Source organism: Astatotilapia calliptera, chromosome 3, assembly GCF_964374335.1.
Source record: "Astatotilapia calliptera chromosome 3, fAstCal68.1, whole genome shotgun sequence".
Lineage (NCBI taxonomy): Eukaryota > Metazoa > Chordata > Actinopteri > Cichliformes > Cichlidae > Astatotilapia > Astatotilapia calliptera.
In genome coordinates, this window is record NC_137424.1 from 9185833 (window position 1) to 9202842 (window position 17010).

Consider the following 17010-nt stretch of genomic DNA (forward strand, 5'->3'; position numbering starts at 1 on the left):
GGAAAGAAATTCTTCATATTTTTTTAATTTAGAAAAGAGCAGACAGAAAAGAAATTTTATATCTTCTCTGTTAATTGATGGCATTGAATGTGACGACCCTAAAATTTTGGAGAATGAAACTTATACATTCTATTCCAATTTATACTCCTCACAGTTTTCCCAAGCAGATTGTGATGTCTTTTTTGATCAAATAGATAATCTGATCCCTAAAATTGATGAATCATTTAAGGAATTATGTGAATCTGACTTCAGAATTGAAGAGTTAGATGCATCTGTTAAGAAAATGGCACTTAATAAATCCACTGGTCCAGATGGGCTTACAGTTAATTTCTTCCAATTTTTTTGGGAAGACTTACGGGAAATTTTATTCAAAGCTATACTGGCCAGTATTGAAAAGGGAGAATTGATGTCTAGCATGAAACAAGGATTAATTACATTAATTCCTAAACCAAACAAAGATAAACGACAATTGGATAACTTAAGGCCCATAACTTTATTAAATACAGATTATAAAATTTTCTCTAGCTCAGTTGCAACAAGGCTCAAACAAGGGGTTTCAAGTATAATTAGTGAGACACAATCAGGGTTTTTGAAAGACAGGAACATTCATAATAATATCAGATTGGTTTTAGACTTACTGGACTACAATGATCTAATTAGTGATGACAGTTTTATTCTTTTCTTGGACTTTTATAAAGCTTTCGATTCAGTAGAACATCCTTTTATTTTAGAAACACTAACTCGATTTGGATTTGGGGATAAATTTAGGAAGATAATACACTGAACAAAAATATAAACGCAACACTTTTGTTTTTGCTCCCATTCCCCATGGGATGGACGTAGAGACCTAAAATTCATTCCAGATACACAATATAACCATCCCTCCCAAACAGTGGTCACAAATCAGTCCAAATGTGTGGTAGTGGGCACATCTGCTATATTGAGATAATCCATCCCACCTCACAGGTGTGCCACATCAGGATGCTGATCTGACATCATGAGTAGTGCACAGGTGTACCTCAGACTGCCCACAACAAAAGGCCACCCTGGAATGTGCAGTTTTGTCTCACAGCAAAATGCCACAGATGCCACAAGCAATGAGGGAGCGTGCAACTGGCATGCTGACAGCAGGAATGTCAACCAGATCTGTCGCCCGTGCATTGAATGTTCATTTCTCAACCATAAGCCGTCTCCACAGGCGTTTCAGAGAATATGGCAGCACATCCAACCAGCCTCACAACCGCAGACCTCGTGTAACCACACCAGCCCAGGACCTCCACATCCAGCAGGTTCACCTCCAAGATCGTCTGAGACCAGCCACCCAGACAGCTGCTGGAACAATTGGTTTGCACAACCAAACAATTTCTGCACAAACTGTCAGAAACCGTCTCAGGGACGCTCAACTGCATGCCCGTCGTCCTCATCGGGGTCTTGACCTGACTCCAGCTCGTTACCGTAACAGACTTGTGTGGGCAAATGCTCACATTCGATGGCGTCTGGCACGTTGGAGAGGTGTGCGCTTCACGGATGAATCATGGTTCACATTGTTCAGGGCAGATGGCAGCTGAGAATGTCCCAGTTCTTGCATGGCCAGCATACTCACCAGACATGTCACCCACTGAGCATGTTCGGGATGTGCTTGACCGGCGTATACGACAGCGTGTACCAGTTCCCACGAATATCCAACAACCTCGCACAGCCATTGAAGTGGAGTGGACCAACATTCCACAGGCCACAATTGACAATCTGATAGACTCCATGCGACGATGTGTTGCACTGCATGAGGCAAATGGTGGTCACACCAGATACTGACCGGTTCTGGGTCCCCAGACCCCCAATAGCGCAAAAAACTGCACATTCCAGGGTGGCCTTTTGTTGTGGGCAGTCTGAGGTACACCTGTGCACTACTCATGATGTCAGATCAGCATCCTGATGTGGCACACCTGTGAGGTGGGATGGATTATCTCAATATAGCAGATGTGCCCACTACCACACATTTGGACTGATTTGTGACCACTGTTTGGGAGGGATGGTTATATTGTGTATCTGGAATGAATTTTAGGTCTCTACGTCCAACCCATGGGGAATGGGAGCAGTAACAAAAGTGTTGCGTTTATATTTTTGTTCAGTGTAGATATACTGTATAATGATATAAATAGCTCTGTGTCATTAGGCTATGGCACTGGTAAAAGGTTTAGCGTTAAAAGAGGAATTAGGCAAGGGTGTGGAAGCTCTCCGTTGTTGTTCATAATGGTTGTGGAGATGCTCGCAATTCTAATTAAAAACAGCAGCGTTGTTGGAATTGAGATTATGGATAATCTTTTAATAATTAGTCAACTTGCAGATGACACTACTCTTTTCTTAAAAAACGAACATCAGATCCCCCTGGTAAAACAAATAATCGCTACATTCTCAAAAGCTTCAGGCTTAAAGTTAAATTTAAATAAATGTGAATTATTGGCATTAAAAGAGTGTAATTCACAATCACTGTACGATATAAAGGTGAAGAAGGAGGTAAAATATTTGGGCATCACAATTTCAAAAGATCACAAAGTCTTAGAAAAAGTAAATATTTTAGATAATGTTGACAAATGTAAGACAATCTTAAATAAATGGTTACAGAGAGACATCACAATTTTTGGAAGAATATTATTAACCAAAATGGATAGTTTATCTAGATTTATATATCCAGCTTACTCTTTATCAATATCGAATAAAGTTATTAAGACAATTAATGGCTTGAATTTTAATTTTATTTGGAGGAATAAGTGCCATTATATATCTAAAGATGATTTGGTTAAACCATACATTGAAGGCGGTGGAAACGCAATTGATTTTGATGTAATGAATGGTGTTTTGAAACTTAAATGGTTAAAATCCTTCCTAAATAATCCACACTCCATTTGGTTTTTTATACCAAATAAGGTCTTCAACACACTGGGGGGTATCGACTTTCTCCTAAAGTGTGACTTTGAAATTACTAAGCTACCTGCTAAACTCTCTGAATTCCATAAACAGGTCCTTCTTTATTGGAAAATGTTATTTAAACATAATTTCACTCCACATAATAGCCCAATTTGGAACAATAGATATATGCTGATAAACAGAAAATCTATTTTTATTCAAGATTGGTTATCAAAAGGTGTTTGGGCAATTGCCCATTTTGTAGATGAGGAAGGACATGTTCTAGGACATCAAGATTTTTGCCAGAAGTTTAATATCCAATGTTCTAAAAGTAAATTTAATCGGGTTATAAAATCCATTCCATTGTCACTTAAAAACATAGTTGTAAATGATATAATATATTCTGACATCTCCCCCAAGTTAAGGCAATTATATATAGATGGTATTCGATTTTGTGATGTTAAATACAACAATAAGTTTCTTAGATCTTCATTAAGGAGTCTTTATTCTCCAAATTTACTTAGACGTAATTACATATTAAAAGATTTCCAAAGGGAAGAAATTGAAAAAATAAGAACTGATTATATCACCTTCCCTATCCCCCCTAAAGGGAAAGAAGTCCAATTTAAAATCTTGAATAAAATTTACCCGACAAATAGACTCCTTAGTGATAGATTCAAAATAGAAACAGGTAATTGTGCATTTTGTGAAACAGAAGAGGAGGATTTGGATCATCTATTCTTTTTGTGCAATTTTATACAAATATTTTGGTTGGATTTTCATACCTGGCTTTATTCCAAGGGGATTCAAATTACCCCATTTACCCTAAATATGATAATGTTTGGAGTGTTTTTGAAAGAAAAGAAAGCTAATTATGGTGTTAATGTGTTATTAATCTTGTGCAAGCATTTTATACATAAATGTCGTTTTTTTAAGACTAAACCAACACTAGCTTACTGGAAAAACGACTTAAACCTGTTGGTTAAATCTTTGACTTTAGTTAAGAAGAAAAAGGCTGCTTCTTTTATTTCCTTTATAGAAGATTTTGATTTAGTGAGTTAATAATTTGTTGAATTATGTGACCCCATCTTTGTATTTTATTTTCACTATGCATGAAAGTTCCTAATATGTAAGAAAGGTCTATTCTCTGAATCTGTAATATATGGTGCATTTTGTTTGTATGTTTATATTACTAATAAAAAAAATAAAAATAAAAAAAATAAATATATATATATTAGGGGTGCAACGATACTCAAAATTCACGGTTCGGTTCGATACTTTGGTGTCACGGTTCGATATTTTTTCGATACAAAAAAAATGTTCATGCCTTTTTAATTTGTCATTTATTAAAATTATAAATATATATTTTAACACAAAAGTACAGTTTTTAAATTTAACCCTAACCCTTGTGCGTGTTGTTTTTTAGCTCGTCATATTGCAGCCACAGAAATTCTTCTGTCCATGAAACCATAAAGCTGCACTTTCTTTTTGCCTTATAGTCTGATTTGTCATAACTTCTCCGTTTTGTGGTAAGCTTTTCTTTGGCTGTCACTTCTTCACCCTGACCTGTCTTATTTGGCTCAGCAGAACTAAAATCTATATCCTGCTGCTTTTACACGCGCACTCACATAAGCTCAGCGATTCTCTGCGCGATCAACCTCTCACATGTTTAAGCTGCGGGAGATTTCACTTGTCATGTTTGCATAGTAAGCTAACAATTAATAAGACGATGTCAGAGGAATTGGTGCACAAATTATCATCACTCACAGATCAGTGCTGTCGCTCTCTATACACAGTTCGCGCGATTGCAAAGTGAAAGCAAAAAAACAAGCGCAAATTCAAACACGATTTCAATATGTCACATATTGACAGTGGCTCACCCAATGACAAAATTACCCAGCTACATTTCTGAAAGAATGCAAAAGCATTGACATATATTTTTCCTTCCTACAATAGCCCGACAGGCAGGGCAGAGATAGCCCCGGGACATCGGGCTAGCGATATTGCGAGCCCTGTATCTGATTGAGGAATCACTCATCTTTGGAAAAGAGAGTTTATTACAGAGAAATGTCTCTTTCCAAAATAAAAGCTATACTATCCGCTTCTTCTGGGCTATATTCTCAGCAGCATATTAAACATATCAGGTCTCCATAAGGAGAATCATGTGCTAACAGCTGTCTAAATGACTCGGCTAAAGTTTGTAGCATGCATGCTTGTTGTTTTTGTCTTTGCACTAGGATGATGTCGGTGTAAATGTGCAGTCATATTCGTTGTGTTCCCACTAGTGCTTTCAGGTTAATCTCGTTGAAATAACCTTAACGCCACAACACGGCAAATCTCCGTTAACGAGCTACCCTATACAGAGGGGCTAGACGGCCAACACGTTAACGAGCTAACTGCGCTAACACACTAGCTCCCACCCATGTAATTGAACATTGCATGGCACATCCAACATACTGTTTTACTTTAGTCCATGACTCGCTTACCTTCAGGGTCATACGTCACATGAAAACCAAAATAATTCCAAACGCCAGATCTGAATGAGGGTGGGGAGGTCCACTTCTGTCTCGCTAGCTTGCCCTGCGCTCTTCCTTCTGACCATGCTGTCTGTGTTGAGTGCTCAGTGAATCTGCGTTCGACTACTCCGCCTAGGCTGCACTCTCGAGCCTAGGCGGAGTAGTCAAATGCAGATTCACTGAGTGCTCAACACAGACAGCATCGTCAGAAGGAAAGTTGATAAAATAAATTACAAATTTTGTATTGTTCTTTTTTTTTTCTCCCCTTTGGTTTTCTTTCTTTCTCTCCCCCTCTTTCTTTCATTCTTTCCCCCTGTCCTATCCCACAGTCATGTCTGTCCCGTTTGCAACTGAAAATAAAATAAATTCATAATTATAATAAAGGTCAATCAAATGGACCAATATGATGATCCACTTAAAATAAATCCTCTTGGCATCTTTCTTGGCCTCAAGACAACAATTCTGATGGCTATAGATCCAAACGGGACACAAAAAAAAAAAAAAAAAAATTGAAAAAAATTGTATTGTTCGATACATATGCGTACCGAACCGAAAGCACTGTATCGAACGGTTCAATATCGATACGAATATCGTTGCACCCCTAATATATATATATATATATATATCGCTCTATCGCGATAGCGCATGTTGATGATGTCATCAAGCTGTGCCTTTTTTGGTCTAAAGCATCGCAGCGGCTACGCTGGTCGTGTCCAAATTCATGGGCTGCATCCTCCTGAGGACCCAGCCTTCGCGGTCTACGTGGGCCGGGTCCTCAGAAGGTCGAGTAGGCCGGAAGTAAACGGCCGTGAAATTGGACGGTCTAGCCTTCAGATTAGCATCACCGCTGTCTCGGTGGAGTTTAATAAACTCAGCCGTCTGCTCCTTGCTATCTAAAATATAACAGGACACTGGCGTAAATTCTCGACTGTCTCATACTTCTGTTTAATCAGTTTTCTGTTTCACGTTTAGTCAGCTGTGTAAAAACCAAGGAGGAACCCACCCGGGGGATTAATAAAGTTTTATTTTATCTAATCTAATCTAATAACTTTAATCTTAGCCAAACCGATTTACTCACGAAGAAACAAAACACTGAAAAAAAGCCCAACAATAAAATTTTTAGGTTGTCTAAGTGACTTATACATTACGTTTAAATCGAGCAGCGATAGTCCGCGGTGATCTGAAAATGATGTGCCGGGAGTTGTGCCGTTCTCGGCCGCATCAGTAACCCTCGAGCTCCCGGCTAGCTGGGTAGCAGACGTCTCCGAAAACGTCGAAGCACTTTTGCAAATATGCGATACCTTGATAAACCGAGCAGATATTTGATGTTTACACAGCTACTTTCTCGCATGAAAATATGTTAAAAGTTTATTTTGTGACACAGAAAGATTAGTATGAGTAATTTTAAAACTTAGTAGCGGCCGCCATTGTTGGAAACTGGAGTTTGGCTGGGCCGCGCTATGAATTCTGGGATATGGTAGGCCACGAAGGACACACCCGACCCATCCTTCAAATTCGGGGAAAAGGAGGACGCATTTGTCGGCTGCATTCGGAGGAGTCTACGAATTTGGACAGCCTTCGGCACGTCGCTGTGACGTAATCGGTCTACAAATGCGGCCTCAGGAGGATGCAGCCCATGAATTTGGACACGACCAACCATTATCCTCTTCAAATTATGGCGGGCGACAGTCATAACAAAGAGATAAAGCACTTTTGAAATACGGGGAAAGCCAAAAACTGCACTTCCTCCACTTCCGTAACATTGATTCATTAATGTTGAATTCTCTCGCAGCTGCTCTATTCCCATGTTGTTGCAGTATATTAATCAGAATCAGAATCAGAATACTTTATTGATCCCTGGGGGAAATTATTTTTTGTTACAGTGCTCCATTTTAAACCAACATTAAGACAAGACAGACAGGCAGGCAGGAATGATTTACTGTGTCGTTCAGTGGTGCTTTTCGGTAACCTCAGTCTCTCACTGAACGTGCTCCTGTTACTGACCAGCATGTCATGGAGTGGGTCGGAGGTGTTATCCAACATTGTCTTTATCTTGGACAGCATCCGCCTCTCTGACACCACCTTGAGGGAGTCCAGCTCCATCCCCACAACATTGCTGGCCTTACGGATTAGTTTATTAAGTCTGTTGGCATCTGCGACCCTCTGCCTGCTCCCCCAGCATGCAACAGCATAGAGGATCGCACTGGCCACAACAGACTCATAGAAAATCCTCAGCATTTTCTGGCAGATGTTGAAGGACCTCAGTCACCTCAAAAAATAGAGACGACTCTGGCCCTTCCTGTAAAGTGCTGTGGTGTTTTTAGCCCAGTCCAGTTTATTGTCAATGTGTACTCCAAGGTATTTATAGTCCTCCACAATGTCAACACTGACCCCCTGGATTGAAACAGGGGTCAAGTGTTTCCTGGTCTTCCTGAAGTCCACGATCAGTTCCTTGGTCTTTGCCACGTTGAGCTGCAGATGATTCTGCTCACACCACGTGACAAAGGAGTCGACCACAGCCCGGTACTCTGTCTCATCATCCCTGCTGATGCATCCAACCACCGCAGAGTCATCAGAAAACTTCTGAAGATAGCAGGTCTCTGTGCAGTGGCTGAAGTCTGTGGTGTAGAGGGTGAAGAGGAAGGGGGAGAGGACAGTCCCCTGTGGTGCCCCTGTGTTGCTGATCACCTTGTCAGACACACACTGTGGGAGACGTACATATTGTGGTCTTCCTGTCAGGTAATCAACAATCCAGGACACCAGAGAAGCATCCACCTGCATCGCTGCTAACTTATCACCCAGGAGGGTCGGCCTGATGGTGTTGAAAGCACTGGAAAAGTCAAAAAACATGACCCTCACAGTGCTCGCCGGCTGGTCCAGATGGGTGTAGACACGATTGAGCAGGTAGATGATGGCGTCCTCAGTTCCGAGACAAATCATAACTAACCTCGTATTGTGGATGGATGATTTCAGTTGTTCTCCTGACTGAAGTTTGGCCCGTGTACAGCATCCTGCTATGTGATTGCATTTGTCCCTGACCACCAGAATCCCTCACGTTAACTTTTATCGAGTGGAAAAAAAGTTGGGGTTCATCCTCCAGCTTCACTGTGCTAATGTTATGCTAACATAGCTGTGTCGCTAGCAATCATGTAGCACAACATTATATACCAGGTAGTCCAACTTCAGTAACCCTGCAAACGCCACTGCTGTTTAGTTTTCTGTCTTCATTTATGCTGGAAGTGATAGCAGAGCTGTTTGAATTAGTTTCAAAAATCTCAGTCAGAACATGCTATGAAATGTTTAGGTGGAAACTAGCGAGCTAACTTCCTGTTAACTTCTAACTCCGTTAAATTTAATAAATTCTGTTTTCATGGATGTTAAACTTAATTGTTACACCTGGTAAAGCAGCAACGCTGATGATTTTATTAAAGATGAAAGAATTTAGACCGTTTTTAACTCTTAGTGTTCGTTTGACTTTGGGACCTGAAGCGGACAGAGTTTTAGACCCAGATTACTCCGCGAAGCTCCTCACCACGGCAGCCGTAATGCTCTGACAATCCATCAAGCAATGCGGCTTCGTAGCTTACCAAAGTTCTACTAAAACATTTTTTAACAGATTTCTGCACGCCCAAATCGGTTCGAGGTCAGTAAGCACAACCAGAATTCATACATAAGACACACTCTTGATTTTTGAGAAAATTAAAGGATTGTAAGTCCTTATAGTGTGGAAAATATGTTATACAGAAGAAAAGAATATATCGCGATATATATTGTTACCGCACATGCTTCAAATTATACCGCGATATGGATTTTAGGCCATATTGCCCAGCCCTAACTCCCAATTTATTTACAACATTTGAAACATACAGTGTAGCTCCGTCAAAACACTCCAAGGCCAAGTGAAAGTGCTGAGAGGGAAAAGATCATGATTAATGATTTATTTAAACTCATAACTGGGTGCAGCAGCTGAGCTTTGACCTGTGAGCTGCAGCTTAAGCTTCTTTTATGGTTCAGTGTTTAATGTGTAAACTGTTTATCACTGCAGAGACGCCTACAGGCTATCTACTGTTCAAAAGTGAATTGTTATATACAGTGTGGCAGCTGACCTTTGACCTGTGAGCTTCAGCCTCTTTGCTGAGTGTTTAATGCTCATCTATTGAAGCCTGCAGACACACCCACACACCATCTGATTCGTTCTCAGGGTTGTTTTCTGTGTGTTGGAGTTGGAGCAGAAACCTGCTGCAGGTTAATTATTGATCAAATTAATATCACAAAAGGTGCAGCAGCTGACCTTTGACCTGTGAGCTTCAGAGTCTTTGCTGGTGTGAAGTGTTTAATGTGACGCAGCCTGCAGACACAGACGACTGCTGACGGAGAAGAAGCAGAGGATTTTCTCTGTTTCTACACAGACCTGGTCCAGACAGCAGAGAGCTGCAGAGTGAAGACGTTCATTGGAAGAAGAAGCTGAGTAAGTTCAACGTCCTCTTTGAATCCTGGATCAGGAAGTGAATATTTGGTGTTTAAATAAGGTTTCTGTCTTTGACTCAGCCTGCTGTCACTTTGTTTCAGAGAGAAAAGGAGATTTTAGATTAACTGGTGTTCCTGCTGCTCCAGCATTAAAGCACAGTATAGGTGACCGCGCTGATGCCTGTTTATAATTTCACCAAAGCTAATAAACTGTTGGCTAAATTTTCTTGTTTTCAGATGTAAACAGAGGTGAGAGGAGGAGATAATAAGGATTAAATATTATGCTGAATAACTAAATTCTGCTAGTCTGTGACGTAACTCCCAGCAGCATCGCCTCATTTCTTTGACCTTTAACATGAGTTAGCTTAGCTAGCAGAGCAGCTATCTCTGCTGTCTGTCATGTGACCGAGTCAAGTGTGTGTAGTAGACTTGTTAGCATAGCTAGCAGGCTGACAGAGGCTAGCAAACTGTGTGAACACTTTGTAAGAGGTGAGCAGTAAAGAGAAGGATAAGGAGCTCCTCCAAATGCTGATAATGCACTTAACCTGAATTTACTGCTTGTTACATTATATGTGATGTTCAGTCAAAAACAATTACTTAAATTAACATTATTATTAGTATTATTATTATTCATAACATGGCTCCCTACTGTAGTGGTTTGAACAACTGATCTGTGGTTATTGTGTCCCTGCAAATTCAACAATGCGCCTCAATGCAAAGCATCAAATAAACATTTTTATTATCAAGTCATTCGACCTACTGGTTGAATCACCGTAGCTCTGACAGTGAAGCACACTCATTTTTATTGGTAGTCACCTTGTGAGCAATGTTCCCTCTAAGCTGCGCACGTGCGCAATTCAACCTGCCAACACGGACGATGATGCAGTTCTACACTGCAATCATCGAGTCCATCCTCACCTCCTCCATCACCGTGTGGTACGCTGGAGCCACTATCAGGGACAAACAGAGACTGCAGCGTGTTGTGCGCTCTGCTGAGAAGGTGATTGGCTGCAGACTCCCATCTCTGCAGGACCTGTACACCTCCAGGACACTGGGGCGTGCAGCTCGGATCTCAGCTGACCCTTCTCACCCTGGACACAGTCTGTTTGACCTGCTCCCCTCAGGCAGGAGGCTCCGGTCCATTCGCACCAGAACCTCTCGCCATAAGAACAGTTTCTTCCCCTCTGCTGTTGGACACATGAACAATAACCGTATGACTGTCCCCGCCACAAACACAGGACCCTACGCTGTGTCACTGCATCATTTCATGTTTGGCACTGATCACCACCTGCACTCATGTATATATCTTTCTACGCAGCACTCTTAATTCTTATTCTCATGTATATATCTCATGTATATCTCATGCACATATCTTTCTACGTAGCACTTTTAATTCTTATTCCTGCTTTTATTTTTTTCATGTCTATTTAAGCGCAATTTATGACAGTTTGTTTGCACTGAAGCACCGCAGCAATTTCCTAATGTTGTAAACCTGCTCAACATTTGGCAATAAACCCCTTTCTGATTCTGATTCTGATTCTGAATTGCGCACTGTTGGCACGGTCTCTGCGCAGAGAAAATCTGTGTTGCGCACACAAAAAGAATTCTAACCTGAATTGAAATTAAAGTAAACCAATCAAAACATGGCATTTAGTTGTTAAGAAACGGAGTGACGGCGTGTTTGAGATGTGAGAGATTTGAGGCGTTTAGAGCAAATCTTGTGTAGTTAGTGTGTAGTTAGTGTGTAGTGTAGTCAATAGTGTTGTTGTGTGTGTCAGAACAATGAGGCGACTGCTGAGTGTTACAGGTGTTACAGCAGTGACACATCTGCTGCTGTCAGGCCTGCAGGTATCAGGCTGTTGTTCTCCTTCATCTCATAGAGGACAGGAATTATTTTTTGGAGCGGCACAAATAATTTGTGTGGCATCAGATTTGATGCAGAACAGCTGATTGTTCTGTAAATAGTTTGAAATGTTTATTTTAAAAAAACACCTTGGCTGCATTTTTAGGTAAACAGCTGCAAAAAACTTTGTTTGCATAACTCAGTTACTTTTTTGAAGAAGTAACTATATAATTAACTGCCCAACTGTCAGGGGTTTTGACATTTATTTTCACAAGTAAGAGAAAATAAGACACTTGCAGACCAAATCAGAGAGTTTTAAGACATGCGCATGGGTGTGTGCCTCTCAGCAAAATCACACACACAGAATGCATGTCTTGTTCCTTTATTTATAGGGTAAGAAACTGATTACATAGTACTTCCTCTTTTCAGTTACAGGAGGAGAGTTCAGGCATTATCTCAACCTGTCTGACCTTTCAGACTGGGGTAAAGAATACAGAAGTTTATCATGCTTATCTGACATCACAGATACTAAAAAAGAATACATTGCGTTTGTGTTAACAAATAGACTCAGTTACGTGAAAATATATGAACACTAGAAAATAAAACACACTTGATTATATTGCATTTGAATATAAAGCACATTTGATTATACTTGATCATATTGCATAATAAAAATCCTCTATCACCAACATTGGTCATTATTTACTGTATGTTGCAGACAGAGTTACAGACTCTCTCCCAGACCACAGACTCATAATACAAGTCAGAGCTTTATAAAAAAAAAAGAAAGTTGTGTTTTCAAAATTGGAGTTCAAGTTTTTTTTCTTCCTTCCAATAGTGTTAACATACTACACACGTCATGAACAAGATTTTTTTAAATTTTCATTGTAAGTGGGCTAAAGCAGTTAATTAAAAGTAGTCCATCAACTGAAAGGTTTAAAATGTTCACACGTGTTGGACTGACTGAAGCTTCCAGTCACAGTGACTCAGTGTGTGTCAGTGAATGCATCGTGTGTGCTTCAGGCTCCACCTAGTGGACTGATAGCAGAGCAGCTGATGAATTTGAAGAGTGTGGCCTTTTTGCACACAGCCTGTAAATGTCAACAACAAAAGGAGTGTGTAAAACATGTATATTGTAGTGATGCAGTGTACTGTGTATATTTATACTGGCAGTATGGAACATGATTATTTGGAAATGCCTAAAATGGAAATGATCATATACTGTGAGGTGAGGTGTGGACAGTGGTTGTGCTTTTGTAACATTGAGGCAAGGACAGTGATTAGTGTTTAGGGGACACATCATTGGTTTTTATTAAAAAGAAACAGTTTCTCCACTGTGGCAGGTCGTAGGCGATTTTTTTTTTCTAAACTGTCTCTAACTCTCACTAACCGCAACTCTCCATCAAACGCCCACATTTTGTCTGAGGGGTTTATATCGCTGTCATAGCTCGCGGCAAAGTTCGAACCGCTTCCTGAACCAGTCACGTGGTACAGCCGGGCAGCGAGGCTTCGGACGTCATCATTTTCAGCTCCTCCCATAAATGAAGCAAGCCTCGATACGCGCTTCGCGGAAACGCCCCCTCCATTACTCGACACACACTTCGAAGCCTCGATACAGAACGTCACATCACTAGTTAAAGCTGAGTAAACACTGACCCCAGACCAGCACCGTGATAAAGTGAGCTGCTGCTGCTGAACTTGAACAGGTAACAAAGTGATGAGCAGTCAGGCTGCAGGTTTCTACCTGTTCATGTTTCTACAGTAGAATCACTTTGAAGTGTCTTTGTGCTGTTTCATCTTTGATTTGTGTTCATAAACACTCAGAGAAACATCACGTGACCTCATCAGGATCTGTGTTGGTGTGTGGGGCTGTACCTCAGCTTTATGTTGTTACATGCTCATTTGTTCATTTCACACAGTAACATCAAAGTAATGTTATGAGGAGTAATGAAGTAACGTACTCCATTACTTTTAATCAAAGTGTTCTGTGTAATATGTGTAATAATGACTGTTTTGAGTAATGAGCAACACTGATCACAACAAAGAGGAAATGCCTCCAACATGCACAAACATTTGAGCCACAACATGCAGTTAATGTGCACAAATGTCTTTGATATGCTGCTCAGTGATGGTGGTGACTGTCAGAGCAGAGCTACTGAGAATCAATAAGTAATATCAATGATGGGATCAGAATCACTAAATTCTTCTCATCCCTGTCAGTATCATACATGTGCTGTATAATGTGATAAATGTAGAGGTGCTGGCTGTTCTCTCACTCTGCTGTTTAGCTGTAAAGGACGCCTCCCTGCCTTTGTCTCATTCATGACCTTTAATAGTCTCTTCTAACATGCAGAGATCTGTATGATCTGTTTCATAGAGTCTAACCAGCCTGTACAGGTAACAACAACAGTCACTGCATCACGGACACACAAACGTCATCTCTGTCAATAACAACATTCATACATGGAATAAAAACACATCAGTGGATCATTGCTGGAGCTGATGTTGGTGCTCCTGGTGCAAAGGCTCTCAGTTTCCTCCTTGAAATAAGTGTTTATATTGTTGTTATATTGTTGACCCACTATTGATCATGTGACTCATCACATGATCATTGGTGAGCGTCATCCAGATCACAGCTGAAGAAGCTTCTCAGATGAAACGTCTTCCAGAAACTTAAAGACGTCTCTTTTCTCTCCAAGCTCCTTAGATCACATGACCTGGATGACTGAACCTACAGACATATTGACCTGGTTTCATGGTCACATGACAGGTCAGAGGTCAGCGACTGTAACTCAGTTCCTCCTGTTAATGTGAACTCACTGAGTGTTTGTGGTTTACCTCTCAGACTGACTGAAGATGATGATGGAGGAAGAGGAGGACAGAGCAGAGTCTGCAGGGTCCAGCTGTCCGTCTGTGAGGAGTGACCGGTCCAAAGGTCATAATCCAGCCTTGAGTGGTGAACCTGGAGCAACGAGGTCAGAGAGCTGAACTCACTGAGTAACAGAAATAATTCTGCACTGACATTATAATCAGTGTTGACTCTGGTTGATTGTCTGACTGTGTTTGTGACCTGAGAGGAAATGAAAATGAGTTTGTAACAAAAATCAGTTTTGTCCAGTTTTCCTGTAAAAAGCTGAACTCTAATCTAAGAGGATGTTACTGACAGGAAACAGCTGCATTATCTGCAGTCTGTGTGATCACAGCTGCTTCAATCATGTTTGTGTCTGCAGAGGTCAGAGGTCACAGTCTGCAGGGTCCAGCTGTCCGTCTGTGAGGAGTGACTGGTCCAAAGGTAGCATTCCAGGCTTCAGTGGTGAACCTGGAGCAACGAGGTCAGAGAGCTGTGATGACTCCTTTACATGTTTGTGTTTCCTGGATAAATATGACCTGAAACATCCTCAGATTGTTACAAAGATTCATTAAAAAGAAAACAATGAAAGAGAAAAGATCCAAATGTTCGACTTGGTCATTTGCTGTTTGAGGACAGTGATGCTCATATCTGTGGGGAAAGTGTGACCTGAGTGGGTTCATGTTTGTCTTTAAAGAACAGAGCTGCTCTGATTCTCTTTGTGTCTGATCTGTTAAACAGTCTGAGAGGTCACACAGAGACCCAGCAGCTAAAGCCTGGATCATACTGGCTGCTGTTACTCCATCAGGACAACACTGAACCACAGTGGTGTGGATGTAGTGGATAAATCCCACCATACTGATGCTCAGAGTTAACCACAGGGAACAAAACCAGATGTTACCTTCAGATTGTGACCTTTGGAGTGGACGATGCAGATTTCAATAGAGAATAAATGTTGTTGTTTTTCAGCTGTGAAGAAAGAATCTAATTTTCTGAACTTAAGAATTTATGATGCTGGAAACAACATGGAGACTATAACACAACATTTCCACTGTGTTCATAGAATGAATGTAAAACTGTCAGACATTCATTAAATATGCAAAATGTCTACAGAAGCATCAGAGGGTCAGACGTGAAGCACTCAGTGATTTTGATCAAATGACTCATCAGTTATTGATCTGTACTACACTGATCTACCACGTTAGTAAAGCTGGTGTTCTGGTGGTGGAGGGAGACTCGGATCATGTTCTGGTTTTGGAGCAGTGATCTGCTGATGGTTCAGTTTGATGAGCTTCTTCAAAATCATCCCTGACATCACCACTGAAAGGACGTCCATGAAAACAGACTGAAAATTACTGATATGTTCACAATCTGAGAGTTTAAAACTTGACAGACTTGATTCAGATGAAGTTATTTGAGCAGAAACTCCTGGATCTTTATCCTGTGTTGATCTAATCCTTCATGGTTCCTCCACAGAGTGGACCAGCAGAGCTCAGAGGTTCCCAGTGGTCAGTCTGCCCAGCAGCATCAAACACAGCTGGACTCCATATTTATGGTCTGTACATGTACAACAACTACTGTTACATCTGTTCTGTTCACAGTCATCTCCATGCTGCTCTTTGTAGACCAGTGGATCGTCAGTGTGTCCAACATGGATCTGATGTTTGGCTCCATGATTTCAGTCTGATTGGCTCATTCATAAATATTCTGTTCCAGCTGCTGGAGGACAACATCATCACTTTTGTGAAGAACGAGCTGAAGAAGATCCAGAAGGTTCTGAGTCCAGATTACCCAGAATGCTTAGAGAGTCAGAGGAGCAGCAGCAGAGAGGCGTTTGTGAAGATCACAGTGGACTTTCTGAGGAGAATGAAGCAGGAGGAGCTGGCTGACCGTCTGCAGAACAGTAAGAGGATTTATCTAAAGATTTAAGCTGCTGGATAAATGAACATTTTCCAGAGATGGAAGATGGAGCAACATGTTTTAAAGATTAGTTCTTTTTGGAATTGAGTGTTTATTTTTCTTCTCATTCAGAACTTCAAGCTGCAGTTTGTCATCGTAACCTTAAATCCACCCTGAAGAAGAAGTTCCAGTGTGTGTTTGAGGGCATCGCTAAAGCAGGAAACCCAACCCTCCTGAATCAGATCTACACAGAGCTCTACATCACAGGGGGAGGGACTGCAGAGGTCAATGATGAACATGAGGTCAGACAGATTGAAACAGCATCCAGGAAACCAGACAGACCAGAAACAACCATCAGACAAGAAGACATCTTTAAAGCCTCACCTGGAAGAGACGAACCAATCAGAACAGTGCTGACAAAGGGAGTGGCTGGCATTGGGAAAACAGTCTTAACACAGAAATACAGCCTGGACTGGGCTGAAGACAAAGCCAACCAGGACATCCAGTTCATATTTCCATTCACTTTCAGAGAG

The 17010-nt window shown here is 41.0% G+C and overlaps 1 long non-coding RNA gene across 1 annotated transcript; it reads left to right on the forward strand.

Annotated features, from left to right (window-relative positions):
* The first annotated feature begins 8460 nt into the window (after nt 1–8460).
* On the forward strand, nt 8461–15176 carry LOC145424724 (uncharacterized). Its single transcript, XR_013905714.1, has 2 exons — nt 8461–9888; nt 14576–15176. It is a non-coding gene; the product is annotated as an uncharacterized LOC145424724 (long non-coding RNA).
* The last annotated feature ends 1834 nt before the right edge of the window (nt 15177–17010 follow it).